Below are 12,042 nucleotides of genomic sequence, written 5' to 3' on the forward strand. Positions count from 1 at the left end.
GGCAGAGGTCCTGAGTTCTAGTCTCGGTATGCACTGAGGCAGAGGTCCTGAGTTCTAGGCTCGGTATGCGCTGAGGCAGGGGTCCTGAGTTCTAGTCTCGGTATGCGCTGAGGCAGAGGTCCTGAGTTCTAGGCTCGGTATGCGCTGAGGCAGAGGTCCTGAGTTCTAGTCTCGGTATGCGCTGAGGCAGAGGTCCTGAGTTCTAGGCTCGGTATGCGCTGAGGCAGAGGTCCTGAGTTCTAGTCTCGGTAAGCGCTGAGGCAGAGGTCCTGAGTTCTAGTCTCGGTATGCGCTGAGGCAGAGGTCCTGAGTTCTAGTCTCGGTATGCGCTAAGGCAGATTGTTCCTGTAAGTGGCTCTTGACAAAATGTTTAATGTAATACTACTGACTAAAGGTCACCGGCGTTAGTCCCTATTAAAAACGATGATTTTGCAAGACGCAGTGATATCTCAAACAGGGTTTCTTTCATAGTTGTCCAGAGATTTGATCTCATATTCCATAAAGAGTAAAGACCAGATTCACAAAACCTTCTTATGAAAACATTTCTTCTTAACTGCCATATTTTCCTTATCTATAGACTTATGAAGAAAGTTTTGTGAATCCGTCCCCAGTGGTGAAAGTAGATGTCTTACCGGTACAGGAACACCCAAGTGCTTGTACACTTTTGTTTTGTACTTAAAGAAATACAGGGTAGCCTACTCTGCTGACACTGACACACAGATCAATAAAAGCAACGTTGTCTGATCCATATAATCGGTCTATGTGAAGGGGAGACACAAATACAATATGATCTAACCTGGAGGAGAACATTATTATCCAAAAACAAATCTTCAAGGGGCACTGAGCCAACGATGATGAAGACAGTGAAGATGTCCACTCAGCAGGGATATGGCCGATGCTCTCTGCTGGTGCCAATAAGACAGGCTACTGTTCATACAATTAAGTTGAGAATTTTGATAACTAAAAGACAGATTGGAGTCTTTTCATTGTTTTGTCTTCTCTTTACAGCAATAGCCATTTGCTTTCCAAACCATGTTTTCCCGCGATTGTATTTAGAAATATTGCGATATGCCTGACTGGGCCGCTCTACTTTTCACTGACAGTCGCAACTCAACAATCGTCTGTTTGGTATTTGCCGTGCGCGGCCCAAATTGCGGGTCCTTCAGACTATGTGATTTAACACAATAAACAGCTTTATTTTATTGTGTCCAAATCAGGCTTTCTGGTGTAGTAGCCTATTTTGAATGATTGTATTTATTTCTGTAAAGACAGGAATAAGTTAATTAGGCTATATATGTTTTTTTCAATTTCATACAATTTACTGTAGGGAAAGCTTTAACTCCTCCTAGCCTTATGGATGCCCTGCCTATGCCTTTTAATGTGGCACTAACACAACCAGTCATGATGTTTTCATCTGATTGTAAAACAATCACTTAACAAAAGCGCTCCTGTAGGCTACCCGTGCACATTTACATTTTGGATTTATTTATTTCACCTTTATTTAACCAGGTAGGCCAGTTGAGAACAAGTTCTCATTTACAACTGCGACCTGGTCAAGATAAAGCAAAGCAGCGCGACAAAAACAACAACACAGAGTTACACATAAACAAACGTACAGTCAATAACACAAAAGAAAACTAGAAAAATCTATGTACAGTGTGTGCAAATGTAGAAGAGTAGGGAGGTAAGGCAATAAATAGGTGAAATAATTACAATGTAGCATTAACACTGGAGTGATAGATGTGCAGATGATGATGTGCAAGTAGAGATACTGGGGACATTCGTTCACTCACAAAATAATTCCAGCATCCAAACCCCAATGCAGGTGCACTGTGCACCCGCGTTGTGCTGAATGGAAAAAGACAGCTGTTATAAAACACCTAGGTGTATTGGCATGACATTCTATGATTGTCATTACACTTGTAGTCCACTGTTGTCCAAGCGCGCCTCTTTCTCGGCTACTCATCTCCGCCTTGTCCGTGTTCTCCTCAAACCACAACGTCATTTGGAGTGTATAACACCCGGTTTCCAGTCAATTTGCTAATGTTTCATGCGGCTGACCTGCACTAACGTTAAGTAATGGTGTAGTAGCCTATAGTTCTTAGAACATGTTGTATTAATTGTACTGGTACGGCGTACCCCCGCTATTTATTTTGCCGGGACGCTGTACCAGACCATATAGCCTTACTTTCACCCCTGAAAAAGACACAGACCTGATCCCTCTCCTCCCTTTCTGTGTCCCCAGGATAGTGAACTATGAGATGGGTAAAGGAACATCCAAGGCTCGCTCCCTCTGGAGGCTGGAGCCCCTCAGGATCGGGTGAGCTCTCCTCCATCTAACCCACCTTCACTCTGACCCTAACCTCACTCCCACCCCACCCTCTCTCACTTATCCATTTCACAGACACTGTCTGTCCTTCACTGTACTCACTCACTTTCAGACACACTTTAGACTCCTAAACCCTTAGAAAAAAATCCACTATCTAGAACTTTAAAGTTTTCTTTGGCTGTCCCCATAGGATAACCCTTTGAAGAGCCCTTTGTGGTTGCAGGTAGAACCCTTTTGGTTGAGAATATAGACACCCGATACACTTTCAGACACCCTCAAGTCAATGGCACTTTCCATGAACCACCTGGTTGTATATGACGTATAATGCATTATGGAAGGATTTATAATGTCTTCTACCTTTATTTCACCAAAATAATCTCTTGAGATTCAAGCATTATCAGAATGGCGCTGCAATGTATAGCTGCCGTTTTACGTTTTACTGGCTCCTGACCAATTTTTTTGTATTTATTTTTTTTGCACTGATTGTTCATAATGTTTCCTCCATCTATGACCGTAAAGAGCTTCTGGATATCAAAACAGCGATTTGGACGAAGGTTTATACTTCAATGAGTCGGCAGTTCTGGACATACAGGCCCTAATCCCTGAGACTCGGAAAAGAAAGAGAGGCCGACATGCGGGCAACCTGACGAAACTACATCGACAAATAAATAATCCGCCTCTACCCTCCATTCTATTGGCGAACGTACAATCACTGGAGAATAAACTGGACAAGCTCCGTTCGAGACTATCCTATCAACGGGTCCTGAAGAACTGTAATATCCTATGCTTCTCGGAGTCGTGGCTAAACACATACATGGATAATATACATCTAGCTGGTTCTTCTATGCATAGACAGGATCGAAAGGCAGCCTCGAACGGCAGCCTCATATAAGCTCAAGGGGGAGGTGTGTGGCTTTGTTAACAAAAGCTGGTGCGCCATCTGTAATATTAATTAAGTCTTGAGCTTCTGCTTGCTTGAATTAGAATATCTCATGATAAGCTGTAGACCATACTATTTACCAAGAGAGTCTATTTACCACCACTAACTGCACTCAACAAACTGTATAGGGCCATAAGCAAATGTTCCAGACGACCTTTAGTAAGACCTTTAAACAGGTTAAAATTCACAAGGCCACAGGGTCAGACGGATTACCAGGACGTGCACTCAGAGCCTTGCGCTGACTCACATCAACACCATCATCCCAGACACTCTGGACCCACTCCAATTCGCTTATCAGCCCCATCAGATCCACGCTGATCCTCAACACAGGGGCCCCTCAGGGGTGTGTGCTTAGTCCCCTCCTGTACTCCCAGATCACCGACATCTGATTGGCCTGCAGACCACTAACAATGTCATTAAAGTTGCTGATGACACGACGGTGGTATGCCAGATCACTGGTGACAATGAGACAGCCTGTAGGGAGGAGGTCAGAGACCTGTCAGTGTGGTGCTAGGACATCAACCTTTCGCTCAACGTTAGCAAGACAAAAGGAGCTGACCGTCGACTACAGGAAACGAAGGGCCGAGCATGCCGCCATTCACATTGACAGAGCCGTAGTGGAGCGGGTCGAGAGCTTTATGTTCCTTCATGTCCACATCACTGACGAATGAACATGGTCCACACACACCAACAGAGTTGTGAAGAGGGCACGACAACGCCTCTTCCCCCTCAGGAGGCTGAAAAGATTAGGCATGGGACCTCAGATCCTAAATAAGTTATACAGCTGCACCATTGAGCGCATCTTGAATGGCTTGATCACTGCTTGGTACGGCAGCTGCTTGGCATCCAACCGCATGGCACTACAGAGGGTAGTACGTACGGCCCAGTACATCACTGGGGCCAAGCTTCCTGCCATCCAGGACCTCTATACCAGGCGGTGTCAGAGGAAGGCCCTTAACATTTTCTAAAACTCCAGTAACCCAAGTCATAGATTGTTCTCTCTGCTACCGCACGGCAAGCGGTTCCGATGCATCATGTCTGGAACCAACAGGATCTTGAACACCTTCTACCACCAAGCCATACGACTGCTAAATAGTTAGTTAAATAATTAACCAATAGCTACTCCAACTATCTGCAGTGACTCTTTTTACACTAACTCTTTTGACTCCTCACATGAGCTGCTGCTACTGTTAATTATCTATCTGTTGCCTAGTAACTTTATCCCTACGTATATGTACATATCTACATCAATCACCTCGTACCCCTGCACAGCAACTCGGTACTGGTACCCTGTGTATATAGACAAATTATCGTTACTCGATGTGTATTTATTATTACTTTTATTATGATTATTATTATTATTACTACCTGTTATTATTTATTTCTCTTTACATTGTTTGGAAGGGCCTGTAAGTAAGCATTTCACTGTTAGTCTACACCTGTTTACAAAGCATGTGACAAATAACATTTTATTTTATTTTGATTTGATTATAAGACATGCTATGAGCATTTTTAACAGCTTATTGATTCTTATTGGTTGAACCAATTATTTCATCATTTTGGAATGTAGTTTTAACATTGAAATGACAGTCCAAAGTGTGATGGATGTCCTCTCTGTCACATTGTATAAATTATTGGAGACAGGTGCAGGAATACGTAAAGGGGGTTTTAATACTCCATCCAAAAATACAACATGCCATGAAAGGCACAGGGACGAAGCCCAGAACAAACACGTATACAAAAACACAGGGATGTAACCCAACCAAAAGAGCGAGGTTAAACCTCTAATAAATACACGGGACGAGACCCGTAATAACAATACACAGCCCGAAACAACAAAGCACAGGTACTCACAAGACCAACGGACATGGGAACAATGACCGACAAGACAATGGTGAACAGAGGGCACATATATACAATTACTAATCAGGGGGAATGGGAACCAGATGTGCGTAATGAGACAAGACAGTCCGGGGTTGTTGGTAATGATACAGTTCAGTGACGTCTAGAAGGCCGGTGACGTAGACCTCCGGAGCTGGTGCACGAATGAGCAGCAGTACCGGGGGAATCCGTGACAGTACCCCCCCCCCCCCCCCCCGTCCCCCCGACGCGGAACGACACCGGCCTCGAGGACGACCCCAGGGATGCGGGGCGGGTCATTCAGGGAGCAGGAACCCAGCACTGCTCCTCTGGGCCGTACCCCTCCATCTGACGCTCTGCACTAACAGCGGGACGACACCGGCCTCGAGGACGACCCCAGGAACGTGGTGCGGGTCGGTCAGGGCCAGTTGCAGCAGCCGAAGTTTCGTCGTCGTCAGACGGGCCAGTTGCAGCTGCCATTCCCGCTGTCTCCATTTAGGGTCAGTTATTCTGTCACGTTGTAGACATGATTGGAGACAGCCGTTCCATGGATTCCAACCGTCAACTAATCATAAAACCCTTGACTAGGTTAATCAGGTAAGCTAGTTCAGGTCTAGAACAACAATTTAAACATATGGAGGTCCCCGAGGAGGTTTGAAAACCAGTGTACTAAGATATTTTGAAACAGTGGATGTGCTTCATCGTAGAAGGATGCTGAAATGCCTGAGGCTGTATGCTGTATGTCTCCTCTCCCCAAAATAACATCTGAATGAAACACACTCAATGTCTCTAACAAACAGACACATTTTCACTCACATGTTAAGATAATATAGCACTTTATTAATCCCGCAGAGGGGACATTTGATGGCACCAGCCAATACATACAACACCAATAAATGCCCAATAAAACTCACCAAAAGACAAAAAACAAAACAAAACAAAAACTGCATCTCATCAATGAATATTAAAAACTGAGTTGACATGATTGTTCCCCTATTTTTCATTGGGAATGGGTTATAGGGATTGACATCTCTCTGGGTTCCTCCCCTCTATGTGATTGGTCAGCTGGAGCGGTAGCCACATTCGCTATGGGCAGGCGTTCCGTCTGCGTCACCTGTCCACCGGTCACTACCTGGCGCTAACCGAAGAGCAGGGTCTGGTCCTACAGGAGAGAGATAAGTCCGATACCAAGTCCACCGCTTTCTGCTTCAGGGCTACCAAGGTTTGTCTGAATATATAGATGCTATAGATACTATATACATGTATATACTGTATATATAGTATGTAAATACTATATTAGTATACTGTATATAGTAGTTATATAATATACTAGTATACTGTATATATAGTATGAATGTACTATACTAGTATACTGTATATAGTAGGTATATAATATACTAGTATACTGCATATATAGTATGAATATAATAACCTAGTATACTGTATATATAGTATGTATATAATATACTAGTATACTGTATATATAATATCCTAGTATACTGTATATATAGTATGTATATAATATACTAGTGTACTGAATATATAGTATGAATATGATATACTAGTATATTGTATATATAGTATGTATATAATATCCTAGTATACTGTATATATAGTATGTATATACTATACTAGTATACTGTATACATAGTATATATAATATCCTAGTATATTGTATATATTGTATGTATATAATATACTAGTGTACTGAATATATAGTATGAATATAATATACTAGTATATTGTGTATATATAGTATGTATATAATATACTAGTATACTGTATATATAGTATGTATATCATATACTAGTATACTGTGTATATATAGTATGACTATAATATACTAGTATATTGTATATAGTATGTATATAATATACTAGTATACTGTATATATAGTATGTATATACTATACTATTATATTGTATATATAGTATGAATATAATATACTAGTATATTGTATATATAGTATGTATATAATATACTAGTATACTGTATATATAGTATGTATGTCATATACTATTATACTGTGTATATATATATAGTATGAATATAATATACTAGTATATTGTATATAGTATGTATATAATATACTAGTATACTGTATATATAGTATGTATATCATATACTAGTATACTGTATATATAGTATGAATATAATATACTAGTATATTGTATATAGTATGTATATAATATACTAGTATACTGTATATATAGTATGTATATAATATACTAGTATACTGTATATATAGTATATATACAATATACTAGTATATTATATTCATACTATATATTCAGTATACTATTCATACATTATCTTGCCATGTAAATTTTTTAACATTTCCTCACATGACGGTGTATTGGAGTATTGATTTTTATAGAAATGTCTGGGAAAGATCAAAGCACACTAAGACCCACCTATATTATAAAGAGTAAGCACTGTACAATTTGACTTGTTAAAGGTCATTCTTGTAGCCCTACACAACTACCAGCAATTACATTCTAGTCCAGAACTCAAGTCACACCGTCAATACAACACAACCAAGTCACACCGTCAATACAACACAACCAAGAAGCACCACCAAGGTGTGTACGGAACTCATGGAATTAGAATTCATTCTTGTTCTATAGCAGAACCTTCATTGCATTCTACGACCACAGTACATGGCCAGGAACGATATAAAGAAGCAAACAGAAGGAGACTGTCTGTCTGTCTGAGTGAGCCATAGACATATTGCTGTCTGCTCCATGTTGCTAGATTATGATTTACTGCCACAGCATGAGTCAGATAACATTATATAATAATATAATAAATCGAGACATATGAAATATCTAATAGCCGTCTCCTTCTGCAGTAGTTCTAATTGAAATACTCTTCCCTGAGACATGTCTGTAATTAATGAGGTCCGTGCTGGCCGTAACGCACACACGCATGCACGCACACACGCATGCACGCACACAAACACACATACAGGCATACACCTGCATACACCCGCAACAGAACCAAATCACAAAGTCAATACAACAGAACCAAGTCACACTGTCATGTTATCATGCACTCTCTCTCTTTCACACACACACAGAGAGAGAGAGAAACACACACACATACACACAGTGTAATATATTGACCTTCTCCCAGCCAGACTGATGAACTCATAATAATATAGTTGCCATGTCCCTCAGGGCTAATAGGAACTGTTATGGCTGTTTCAATTAGGTCTGAAGGAACATTTATCAAGATACCTCCATGGTTTATGATTATGATCATTCTAGAGACATATCTGTTATCTTCTGTCATTCATTTACTCCTTTCTCTCTCTCTCTCTCTCTCTCTCTCTCTCTCTCTCTCTCTCTCTCTCTCTCTCTCTCTCTCTACTATTCTCAATATTGTCTGTCCATCTTTTAGTGTCTTGCTCTCCCTTTGTCTTTCTCTTCCCCATGCCTCTTCCCCATGCCTGTTCCCCATGCCTCTCCCTCCATGCCTCTTCCCCATGCCTCTTCCCCATGCCTCTTCCCCATGCCTCTCCCTCCATGCCTCTTCCCCATGCCTCTCCCTCCATGCGTCTCCCTCCATGCCTCTCCCTCCATGCCTCTCCGCCCATGCCTCTTCCCCATGTCTCTCCCTCCATGCCTCTTCCCCATGCCTCTTCCTCATGCCTCTTCCCTATGCCTTTTCCCCATGCCTCTTCCCCATGCCTCTCCCTCTATGCCTCTTCCTCCATGCCTGTTCCCCATGCCTCTCCCTCCATGCCTCTTCCCCATGCCTCTTCCCCATGCCTCTCCCTCCATGCCTCTTCCCCATGCCTCTTCCCCATTCTTCTCCCTCCATGCCTCTTCCCCATGCCTCTCCCTCCATGCCTCTCCCTCCATGCCTCTTCCCCATGCCTCTCCCTCTATGCCTCTTCCTCCATGCCTGTTCCCCATGCCTCTCCCTCCATGCCTCTTCCCCATGCCTCTTCCCCATGCCTCTCCCTCCATGCCTCTTCCCCATGCCTCTTCTCCATGCCTCTTCCCCATGCCTCTTCCCCATGCCTCTTCCCCATGCCTCTCCCTCCATGCTTCTTCCCCATGCCTCTCCCTCTATGCCTCTTCCTCCATGCCTGTTCCCCATGCCTCTCCCTCCATGCCTCTCCCTCCATGCCTCTTCCCCATGCCTCTCCCCCCATGCCTCTCCCTCCATGCTTCTTCCCCATGCCTCTTCCCCATTCTTCTCCCTCCATGCCTCTTCTCCATGCCTCTCCCTCCATGCCTCTTCCCCATGCCTCTTCCATTTAACTATTATGTGTTGATATCCAGAAGATCAGAAAGCTTCTTACTGTGTGGTCTTTAATCTGTTTCCCTCTATACCAGCTGGTCTTTAATCTGTTTCCCTCTATACCAGCTGGTCTTTAATCTGTTTCCCTCTATACCAGCTGGTCTTTAATCTGTTTCCCTCTATACCAGCTGGTATTTAATCTGTTTCCCTCTATACCAGCTGGTCTTTAATCTGTTTCCCTCTATTCCAGCTGGTCTTTAATCTGTTTCCCTCTATACTAGCTGGTCTTTAATCTGTTTCCCTCTATACCAGCTGGTCTTTAATCTGTTTCCCTCTATACCAGCTGGTCTTTAATCTGTTTCCCTCTATACCAGCTGGTCTTTAATCTGTTTCCCTCTATACCAGCTGGTCTTTAAACTGTTTTCCTCTATACCAGCTGGTCTTTAATCTGTTTCCCTCTATACCAGCTGGTCTTTAATCTGTTTCCCTCTATACCAGCTGGTATTTAATCTGTTTCCCTCTATTCCAGCTGGTCTTTAATCTGTTTCCCTCTATTCCAGCTGGTCTTTAATCTGTTTCCCTCTATATCAGCTGGTCTTTAATCTGTTTCCCTTTATACCAGCTGGTCTTTAATCTGTTTCCCTCTATTCCAGCTGGTCTTTAATCTGTTTCCCTCTATTCCAGCTGGTCTTTAATCTGTTTCCCTCTATACCAGCTGGTCTTTAATCTGTTTCCCTCTATACCAGCTGGTCTTTAATCTGTTTCCCTCTATTCCAGCTGGTCTTTAATCTGTTTCCCTTTATACCAGCTGGTCTTTAATCTGTTTCCCTCTATACCAGCTGGTCTTTAATCTGTTTCCCTCTATACCAGCTGGTCTTTAATCTGTTTCCCTCTATACCTGCTGGTCTATATCTACTCTCTGCTATACTCAGCAGCCTGAAGCAATATCTGATGAGGCCTGAATGGGTTCTGTGTGTGTGTGTGTGTGTGTGTGTGTGTGTGTGTGTGTGTGTGTGTGTGTGTGTGTGTGTGTGTGTATGTGTGTGTGTGTGTGCCACGTGTGTATATGTGTGCGCGCATACGCGTTTGCGTGTGTCTGTTTGTGTGTATGCCTGCGTCTGCGTGTGTGTCTCTCTCCCACAGGAAAAGATTGAGTCTGGTACAAAGAACCGGGACATTGAAGGCATGGGAGTAGCAGAGATCAAGTACGGAGACTCAGCCTGCTTCGTCATGCATGTGGCTACAGGGCTGTGGTTGTCCTACCAGACGCCTGACGCTAAAGCCTCCCGTATAGGACCCCTCAAGAGAAGGGTGAGTTATTACAATGGTTCACTGTTCTAATAGTGTGGATAAATAGTCAAAATGTTGTCCTTTCAACGACTTTGCATTTGAATAATAATTTAAGAATGTACCGAGGTCACTTTCATTACAAAGTTGTCTTTTACATAATTATTAACTTGTCCCTGTCATGTCGCTACTCTATAATGACTTTGGCAAGCAGAAGGAGTGTGTCTGGCCAATGAAATCACTGGAAGTAGTGGGTCAGGGTAGATATTGGGTAGACCCAGGGCCTCTCACAGCAGGAGGATAACCAGGAAGTCGTCACCATAATCAGATTATCACGTTAGTGAGTATTGATGACTTTATACTACTGTAATTAGTGGGATAATCTACTGTGGACATTGGGACAGACTTTAGATGAAACCAGAGTCCCCATAATGAGAGGACTTTATTAAGAGGATTAGATGTTAGTGTCGTAGCTTCCCACTGTGAGTCACATCTTACCAGCTGGCGTGTTGTCAAGGCCACCTGGCCCGTGAACAGAACAGAGGTGGCGTTTGTTTTCTCTGGATGCCTTCCCAGGATGCGCTGCATTCCATCCAGCGGAGAGAGAGAGACAGAGAGAGAGAGGGAGAGAGAGAGGAGAGGGAGAGAGAGAGAGAGAGAGGGAGAGGAGAGGGAGAGAGAGAGAGAGAGGAGAGGGAGAGAGAGAGGGAGAGAGGGAGAGGAGAGGGAGAGAGAGAGAGAGAGAGGGAGAGGAGAGGGAGAGAGAGAGAGAGAGAGGGAGAGGAGAGGGAGAAAGATAGGTACGGAGGGAGAGAGGGTATAGTCTAGTCTAAGGATAGGGGATGAGGGAGAGAGAGAGAGAGAACGGTGACGAGGAGAAAGGGAGAAAGATTGGAATAGTAAGAGAAAGAGGGGGGAGAGAACGAGGGGGGAGGGGAAGAAGTACTGAGAGAGATGGGGGAGCCAGGAGTTGATCCCTACTCTCTCAGAAAAGCTAACTGTCACTAACTGTCACCATCCTTCTCTCATTATCACGTCTAAATGAGTTCCTCGTGTGTCCTGACCTATCCTGGGGGAGGGAGAACTCACAGCCCAGGCAGCTACTCTTACACCTTCCTTGATTGGGTGTGATATCATACTTTACATCGGCTAATACCAGCGGTGATACTGATACGAGTGACAATAAATGACAAGGGACACATTTTAGATTCTCTATCAACGTGCACCTGCTACCCTGTAGTTAAATGGAATGCTGTATTTATTGGTTGTCAGATGCAATTGAATGCTGTATTTATTGGTTATCAGATGTAATTGAATGCTGTATTTATTGGTTATCAGATGCAATTGAATGCTGTATTTATTGGTTATCAGATGT

The 12,042-nt window shown here is 43.1% G+C and overlaps 1 pseudogene; it reads left to right on the forward strand.

The window, feature by feature from the left end:
* LOC115175202 (ryanodine receptor 3-like) overlaps positions 1–12,042 on the forward strand; it is a 210,010-nt pseudogene that overhangs the window by 60,549 nt on the left and 137,419 nt on the right.

Source organism: Salmo trutta, chromosome 35 (genome assembly GCF_901001165.1).
Source record: "Salmo trutta chromosome 35, fSalTru1.1, whole genome shotgun sequence".
Classification (NCBI taxonomy): Eukaryota; Metazoa; Chordata; class Actinopteri; order Salmoniformes; family Salmonidae; genus Salmo; species Salmo trutta.